Source organism: Capricornis sumatraensis, chromosome 9 (assembly GCF_032405125.1).
Source record: "Capricornis sumatraensis isolate serow.1 chromosome 9, serow.2, whole genome shotgun sequence".
Taxonomy (NCBI): Eukaryota; Metazoa; Chordata; class Mammalia; order Artiodactyla; family Bovidae; genus Capricornis; species Capricornis sumatraensis.
Window position 1 is genome coordinate 42,413,884 of NC_091077.1, and position 9,463 is coordinate 42,423,346.

Genomic DNA, 9,463 nt, shown 5'->3' on the forward strand with positions numbered 1-9,463 from the left:
AGCTGTATCAATTTGCATTTCATCAACAGTGCAAGAGGTTTTCCTTTTCTTCACAGCTTCTCCAGCATTTATTTTTTGTAGATTTTTTAATAATGGCCGTTCTGACTGGTGTGAGGTGATACTTCATTGTAGTTTTGATTTGTATTTCTCTAATAATGAGTGATGTTGAGCAGTTTTTCATGAGTTTGCTAGCCATCTGTACATCTTCTTTGGAGAAATGTCTGAACAACAATCATGTTTTCCAAAACCCTGTACTAAGTACCAACTGGTAAGTTTTCTCAGTCTAGTTGTTTATTGCTAGAATTGGATTACAATTTTTCTCTTATGGTCAAGCTTCAAGAGGCTTAAAACATAAGCCTCTTATGTTTTACTAAAGAATAAGAACCCATCCCAGTTTTATGAAAAGAACCCGACAACATAGCTTTTAAGACCTTAAAGCAGAGTTTGATGAACTTACCTGCCCCTTGGGCATCACAGTTATCAGATTCCCTTTTACCATTTGTCTGTGAAAAGGAAGGGAATGCCCTTGAGGTACTCACCCAACAACAGGGGACCACCATCAGCTTTTAGGGTATTAATGTCAGCAACTGAACCAATGGCACACAGATACCCTCCTTGCCTTGAGTGCCATTATGGGTACTATCTTTTTGGTTAAGACCTCTGAGAAAATCATTGTGGGATCCCCTTTAACCATTTTTGCCTCTCATTCAGTAAAAGTTCTCTAGAATTCTCATCACACTCAACATTTCTCAGTCAGCTGCCTCACCTCATATGAAGTCCTATTGTTAACCCTCTTTACATAACTACTTTATGTTCTAATATCCTTAACCCTGATACTCTCCTCCCTCTAGCTGATGTCCCTGATGATTGTTTAATGCTGATGCATCACTTCCTGATTCCCCATGATGACGTCTAGATATTTCTTTGGGTAACACTGACTTCTCATGGGTCACCAGTGGTTCGTATTTGAAAGGTGACAAAGGTAAGTATCGTGCTGGGTATACAGGAACTCCCACGGACAGAGGAGTCTGGTGAGCTACATTCCACGGGGTCGCAAAGAGTTGGACATGACTTAGCGACTACACAACAGATCCTCTGGCAACTCCTTTTGATGTTGTAAAGACAGCATCTTTACTATAGCTGCTTCTATTCAACTGGCTGAGGTATATGCTCTTACACAGGCTTTACTTTAGCCAAGGACAAAGCTGCCAATGTATATACTGATAGTAGACATGCTTTCTGCATAGCTCATGATTTTGGAATGTTGTGAAAGCAGTATGGTTTCTTTTCTGCTAATGGAAATAAAATTTTAAATGGTCCCCATCTTCAGGAAGTATTAGATGCAATACTTTAACCTGCCACTTTCACAATTATTAAGATTCTGAGGCATTCTAAACTTGACATATTGGAAGCTAAGGGAAATCACTTTGCTGACATTTTGGCAAGGAATGCTGCCCTTAAAGGGACCAGCAGTAGTCAAAACTCTGTCACAGGCCAAAGGAAATTGATAGTCACTCAGTCGTGTCTGACTCTTTTCAGCCCTATGGGCTGGAGTCCACCAGGCTTCTTTGTCCATGGAGTTCTCCAGGCAAGAATACTGGAGTGGGTTTCTGTTTCCTTCTCCAGGGGATCCTCCCAACCCAGGAATTCAACCCAGGTCTCCTGCGTTGCAGGTGGAGTCTTTACCATCTGAGCCACTGGGGAAGCCCTATTTCCCCAAATGATAACAGAAAAACTGACTAGAGGGACTTCCCAGGTGGTCCAGTGGTTAAGAATCCACCTTGCAATGCAGGGGACTCAGGCTTGATCCCTGATCAGGGAACTAAGCTTCCATATGCCTCAGAGCAACTAAGCCCACACACCACAACTAGAGAGTTGACATGCTGCAACTACTGAATCCTGCAGAATCTGGAGCCCATGGAACACAACTACTGAGCCTGAACACCACTGCTAGAGAGTCTATATGCAACAGTGAACGATCCCACATGTCCCAGCAAAGATCTCCTATGCTACGACTAAGACCCAAGACAGTCAAATAAATATTAAAAAAGAAACACTGGTTAGAGAAGCTCAACAATGGGCCCAAGGAAGGAAAAACAAGATTGGAAACTGAACAAATGTCGACCTGATCAAATTTTCTCAGTTGAGGTCAAATAATAACTCAGTCCTAACCAGAGATTCTAAAATCCCCAATGTTCACCACTGTACACGCATTAAGCCATTGGTCTACTGACAGCATGATATCACTCAGGAGTCAATGTTGATGAGGGGAAATGGACAAGGCCACAGAAAATACCTACCTCACTTGCCCCACTTATATAAAGTACAACCCAGGGAAACATGTTCATACTGCTCCAGGACATTTTAATTGGCCCAATGGACAATACAAGTTCTGGCAGATGGATTCCATTCAACTTCCTTCATCTCATGAATATGAATATAAATATGTTTTAGTCATGGTCTGTGTGTTTTCACATTGGACCTAAATCTTCTCTTGGAGCGGAGAAGGCAATGGCATCCCACTCCAGTACTCTTGCCTGGAAAATCCCATGGATGGAGGAGCCTGGTGGGCTGTAGTCCATGGGGTCGCTAAGAGTCGGACATGACTGAGCAACTTCACTTTCACTTTTCACTTTCACGCATTGGAGGAAATGGCAACCCATTCCAGTGTTCTTGCCTGGAGAATCCCAGGGATGGGGGAGCCTGGTGGGCTGCCGTCTATGGGGTTGCACAGAGTCGGACACGACTGAGGTGACTTAGCAATAGCAATAGCTTCTCTTGGAGACAGGCTATGGCCTCTTCTGTGGCTAAAGTCCTTCAAGAAAATTTCTGTTTACCTGGGGAACTCCTCTCAAATTGCATAGTGATTGAGGAGTAAAACCTAATTTTCTGGTTAAGTACTTTAACAAACTGTGCTATTTGGCAGGTTTTACTACACTTCCACTATGCTAATCATCCTCAGTTATCTGGCTTAGTTGGATGCACTAATGGCATTATTAAAATTCAGTCAGCAAAAATTCATGGAGGCCTTCCCAATACCCTTGCTAAAAGCATTAACATTGGTCCTTCTAAATGTCAACATCACTCTTCTTATAATCTATAACCTCTCATCCTTTGAGATAGTCATAGGATGCCCAATGCAATTGGATCATGCTTCTTTTGACTGACAGATGATGAAAGGAGAGATACTTCAATACTGCAAATATCTAATTGCTTCTATTAAAAAATAACCATTTTCTGGTGACATGAAATTGTTAGTCACTCAGTCGTGTTTGACTCATTGCGACCCCATGGACTGTAGCTTCTGTCCATGGAATTCTCCAGGCAAGAATACTGGAGTGGGTAGCCAACTTCTCTCCAGGGCATCTTCCTGACCCAGGGATCAAACCTAGGTCTCCTGCATTGCAGGCAGATTCTTTACCATCTGAGCAACCCAGGAAACCCATTCTTTGATAGAGAAGTTTTTTCGCAGTGAGCTTTTTGGAAATGAAGGCCTTAAGCATCATATTATAATTTGCAACCTAGATATTTCATATTGCAAAAGTCCCCTCCAGAAGAACTCTACTTAACTTCACTGGAAAGCCTCCAATCAGGTACTACTAACCAACCCTTGTGCTGCCAAACTCCAAGGAATAGACTCTTGGATTCATGTGATATACCTTTAGAAAGTGCCAAACTCTGACTGAATCTACACGTTGTCTGGTGACCTAAAAGTATAGATTTCCTCAAACTGAAGAAGATGACATCTGATGAGACTACTTTTCTAAAATATCTGGACCAGGCCTGTTGGAAGTTTGTTGCCCAACCTCTGATGATACATAACACTTCATATGATCTTCATATATCTGTGATCTTGATAACAGATATTTGGGCTTTAGGTAAAACCTTCTTGAGACTTCTCTCTCCTACCCCTCCTTGTTATTTGAATATGACCTTAATAGGTCTCCAAAATGTGCCATTTCCCTCCAATTTGAGACACTATACCCAGCAAAGGTCCCTCTTGATGCTGAGACGAAAAGTCGCTGAAACCAAAAATCCTAATTCTTGACCAGTTCTGCTTTCAAAGAAAGTTCTTGCTTCAAAGGGGAAAATACACACACACACAAAAAAAATCAATCAACAGAAACCTCATTTAAATAGGATTGGGAGACCAGAAGGGGGAGCCCTCATACCTTGCAATGACAGCAGAGCCCAGGTGGGATGAAGAGATGGTTTTTCTGGTGAAGACTCAGCCAACAACCCCAGAACTCTTGGCTTATGATAACCCTTCCAGCTTCCTTTTTCACTCTAGAAAAGTGTTCTCCTTCCTTTGCTGTGCAAGAGACTTGCATGTGGCTTCCCATGGTTGCAGACCCTGAATTGTAATTCTTTGCTGAACCCAAATAGACCCATCTTTGCTGGAGAAATAAAAAATGGCAGTCTATTTATTTCAGGTCAACAAACCTCACATTTGTTGTCGAAGCTCCAGCCCCTAGCCTGGTGTCTGGCTGAGAAAAAGCATGTGAGAAATGTTGGACTGAATTCCAAATCAGGATGTGAAGATAGTCTTCTGTGGTCTGTGTTGCTGAAGACTGAGGCATGTGGCAGAAGCTGGGTTTGAAATGGAAGTTCTCAGGTCTGTTCTCACCCTCCTGAGATTTGGGTCCTCAGGACCTTCAGGTCCTCCCTGACTTGCAGATAGCCACCTACCTGACATGTCCTCACACGGTGAAGGAAGAGAGGGATCTGTTTTCTTCCTCTTCTTCTACAGGCACTATTCCCATCCAGGGGCTCCTCCCTCATGATCTCATCTAAGCCTACTACCTTCTGAAGGCTCCAGCTCTGAACAACAACATCACATTGTGGGTCAAGGCTTCAACACATGAATTTGGCAGAGACATAAACTTTCAGTAGATCATACCTCTTGCCTCTCTAATCATCCTCATAATTAAGCTCATTTTCCTTCTGTATGCAGGAGTTTCTGAGGGAGAAGTTTCCGCACAGAGTGGTGCTGGGCAGTGGAGAAGAGGAAAAGTGAGAATGGACCCTGTCCTGGGTCAGGGAGGGGCAGAACTGGCTCACAGTTGTGCAAGAAGCAAGTGAATTGGAAGCCCCAGGTTTTGGCTCCAGCGCAAGTAATCACAAAGGTTGGGCCCTCTTTTTGAGCCAGTTCTGTACTTTACATATTATAATTCATCTAACAGTACAGTGCTATTGCTTCAGTTTTACAGATGATCAAAACAAGGCTTAGAGATGCCAAGTCAACCTCCAAGGCCACACCATACAGCTAGAAATGGTGGAGACAGCGGAGCCTGGCTCCTGGCCTTTCTGAATGTCATCCTTGCTCCCAGCATCAGAAGCATCATGTGAGAGGAGATGACCCACAGTGACTCACAAGTTAGGGGCAGCTTACATTTCAGTGTGAGTTTTTGTCAGTCTTGGAGTCTCTGGGTTACTTTTGGTTCTGTGAGAAGAAGAGGGTGAGGGAGGAGAGAACCCAGCGAAGTGGGAGATTGGACCAACCTGCTTACTCATCTTGGGGCTCCAGCCACACAACCCAGAACTGAGGCAGTTCTCACAGCTGTACACTCCTTGGCTGGGCTGCTGCTTTGATTTCTTGTTTGGTCAGTGCTATTTACCACCAGACCTCAGACAGCAAAGGGGCTGTTTTCCCCACTGTGTGCCCTGTGCACCTTTCTCAGTGGCACTCAGGATTCTTGGTCTTCCCTGCCCCCTTCTTCCTAACCCCTCCTACCTCTGCTGAAGAATGTTTGCAGCTTTTGGGTCTCCAGCACTGAGTTTGGAGACTCTGGGCAAGAAGATTGCTGAGGTCCCTTTCCAGCTCTGCACTCTGTGCTCAGTATTGTCATTCTCACTGGCCTCAGTATAGGGAGAATGATGGACTGGCCACTCCTGCCCTGCCCAGAGCTTCATCTGCAAGCCTTGAGCTTCTTGTCCAAAATGCAGTACTTGGATGCAATCTCAAAAATGACAGAATGATCTCTGTTCATCTCCAAGGCAAACCATTCAATATCACAGTTATCCAAGTCTATGCCCCAACCAGTAACGCTGAAGAAACTGAAGTTGAACGGTTTTATGAAGACCTACAAGACCTTTTAGAACTAACAAACACCCAAAAAAGATGTCCTTTTCATTATAGGGGACTGGAATGCAAAAGTAGGAAGTCAAGAAACATCTGGAGTAACAGGCAAATTTGGCCTTGGAATGCGGAGTGAAGCAGGGCAAAGACTAATAGAGTTTTGCCAAGAAAATGCACTGGTCATAGCAAACACCCTCTTCCAACAACACAAGAGAAGACTCTACACATGGACATCACCAGATGGTCAACACCGAAATCAGACTGATTATATTCTCTGCAGCCAAAGATGGAGAAGCTCTATACAGTCAACAAAAACAAGACCAGGAGCTGACTGTGGCTCAGGTCATGAACTCCTTATTGCCAAATTCAGACTTAAATTGAAGAAAGTAGGGAAAACCACTAGACCATTCAGGTATGACCTAAATCAAATCCTTTATGATTATACAGTGGAAGTGAGAAATAGATTTAAGGGCCTAGATCTGATAGATACAGTGCCTGATGAACTATAGAATGACATTCGTGACATTGTACAGGAGACAGGGATCAAGACCATCCCCATGGAAATGAAACGCAAAAAAGCATAATGGCTGTCTGGGGAGGCCTTACAGATGGCTGTGAAAAGAAGAGAGGAGAAAAACAAAGGAGAAAAGGAAAGATATAAGCATCTGAATGCAGAATTCCAAAGAATAGCAAGAAGAGATAAGAAAGCCTTCTTCAGCGATCAATGCAAAGAAATAGAGGAAAACAACAGAATGGGAAAGACTAGGGATCTCTTCAAGAAAATTAGACGTATCAAGGGAACATTTCATGCAAAGATGGGCTCGATAAAGGACAGAAATGGTCTGGACCTAACAGAAGCAGAAGATGTTAAGAAGAGGTGGCAAGAATACATGGAAGAACTGTACAAAAAAGATCTTCACGACCCAGATAATCATGATGATGTGATCACTAATCTAGAGACAGACATCTTGGAATGTGAAGTCAGGTGGGCCTTAGAAAGCATCACTACGAACAAAGCTAGTGGAGGTGATGGAATTCCAGTTGAGCTCTTTCAAATCCTGAAAGATGATGCTATAAAAGTGCTGCACTCAATATGCCAGCAAATTTGGAAAACTCAGCAGTGGCCACAGGACTGGAAAAAGTCAGTTTTCATTTCAATTCCAAAGAAAGGCAATGCAAAAGAATGCTCAAACTACCGCACAATTGCACTCATCTCACACGCTAGTAAAGTAATGCTCAAAATTCTCCAAGCCAGGCTTCAGCAATACGTGAACCGTGAACTCCCTGATGTTCAAGCTGGTTTTAGAAAAGGCAGAGGAACCAGAGATCAAATTGCCAACATCCACTGGATCATGGAAAAAGCAAGAGAGTTCCAGAAAAACATCTATTTCTGCTTTATTGACTATGCCAAAGCCTTTGACTGTGTGGACAACAGACTGTGGAAAATTCTGAGAGAGATGGGAATACCAGACCACCTGACCTGCCTCTTGAGAAATCTGTATCCAGGTCAGGAAGCAACAGTTAGAACTGGACATGGGCCATTCATCCTCTCTGGAGTGGGCATCAGGAGAGTGATGGAGCCTGAGGTTCTCTGATACCTGGCAGGGTGTCTTGAAGTCTTGAATGATTTGTATGCTGTGTCCCCTCGGGGTTCTTGCCCCTTCCTGACTCCCTACCCCAACCACTCCGGGGCTCACAATGGAAGTCTGAATTCAGGTCCTTCTCCCTAAAATGGAAGATAGAAATAGGCTTGGGCTCAGATCCAGGAAAATGAACAAACAAAGCAAGTGATCCCGGATTCCATCATTTGGTCTTCACCAACATCACCAAGTTGTGGCACATGGAACCTTTAGTTGTGGCAAGGAAACTTAGTTGTGGCATATGGGATCCAGCTCTCTGACCAGGGAACGAACCTGCACCCCCTGCATTGGAGGGTGGTCTTAAGTCCCTTTTGGTAGGAATTTAGAGACAAACTCATGGAGCTCCATGAAGAGTGAAAAGAAGATTCAACTGGCTGGGAAGTTTCTTTGCATATATGTTTCCAGAACTGAGACACTCTGCCTCAATAAGGGGTCAAGCGCTGGACTGGACCACTGCGTTGTGATGGGAAATGAGAGGGGCATGATGCGGATGCTGTTGGAATGCAGTCTCAGTGACAAGTTGTGTATTATCCAGGAGCAGCAGTATGAAATCACCATCATCCCAACCCTCCTAGTTGGTATCTTCTTCATCCTCCTTGGTGTCATCCTGTGGCTTTTTATCAGAGGACAGAGAGCCCAACAGTCTCCAGGACCTCGAGGTGTTGCCCACGTGCCTCCATCTGGGAACCTAAGCCAGGAAGCAGCAGGACCTGGGGGAACTGTGTTTGTACCGCTTGAGGAGACCTCGGTGGAAAGCCTTCTGCGAACCTCTGCACAAGTCCTGGCTAAGCTGCAGGTGCCCCGGGAGCAACTCTCTGAAGTTTTGGAGCAAATCCACAGTGGTAGCTATGGGGCCATCTATCGCACCATGATACACACTGGGAGCCCTGCGAAGCCCAAGAGTGTGGTCCTCAAGACTTTAAAAGAACCAACTGGGCTTCAAGAGGTGCAGGATTTCTTAGGACGAATCCAATTCTATCAATACTTGGGGAAGCACAAAAACCTGGTACATCTGGAAGGCTGTTGCACAGACAGGCTGCCGCTCTACATGGTACTGGAGGATGTGGCCCAGGGAGACCTGCTCAGCTTTCTCTGGACCTGTCACCAGGATGTGATGACCATGGATGGTCTTCCCTATGACCTCACAGAGAAACAAATATATCACATTGGGAAGCAGGTCCTTTTGGCTTTGGAATTTCTCCAGGAGAAGTGTCTGTTCCATGGCGACGTGGCAGCCAGGAATATTCTGATCCAGTGTGACCTCACTGCTAAGCTCTGTGGGCTGGGCCTGGCTTACGAAGTTCACTCCCGAGGGGCCATCTCCTCCAGTCGCGTCGTACCTCTCAAGTGGCTTGCCCCAGAACGGCTTCTGCTGAAACCAGCTGGCATCAAAGGAGACATCTGGTCTTTTGGGATCCTGCTGTACGAGATGGTGACTCTAGGGGCACCTCCATATCCTGAAGTCCCTCCTACCAATATCCTACAGCATCTCCAAAGAGGGCAAATCATGGAGAGACCCAGTAGCTGCACACACACCATGTATGGTCTCATGAAGTCCTGCTGGCGCTGGAGTGAGGACAGCCGCCCCTCACTTAGAAAGCTACACTCGTGTCTCGAAACTGCTGCTCAAAGTGCAAATGACAAGGCTGTGTTGCAAGTACCAGAGCTGGTGGTACCTGAATTGTATGCAGCTGTGGCAGGTATCAGCGTGGAGAGTATCTCCTACTGCTACAGCATGTTATGA

General features: G+C 44.9%; 1 pseudogene; it reads left to right on the forward strand.

The window, feature by feature from the left end:
- The first annotated feature begins 8,203 nt into the window (after positions 1–8,203).
- LOC138085190 (tyrosine-protein kinase STYK1 pseudogene) lies at positions 8,204–9,463 on the forward strand (annotated as a pseudogene).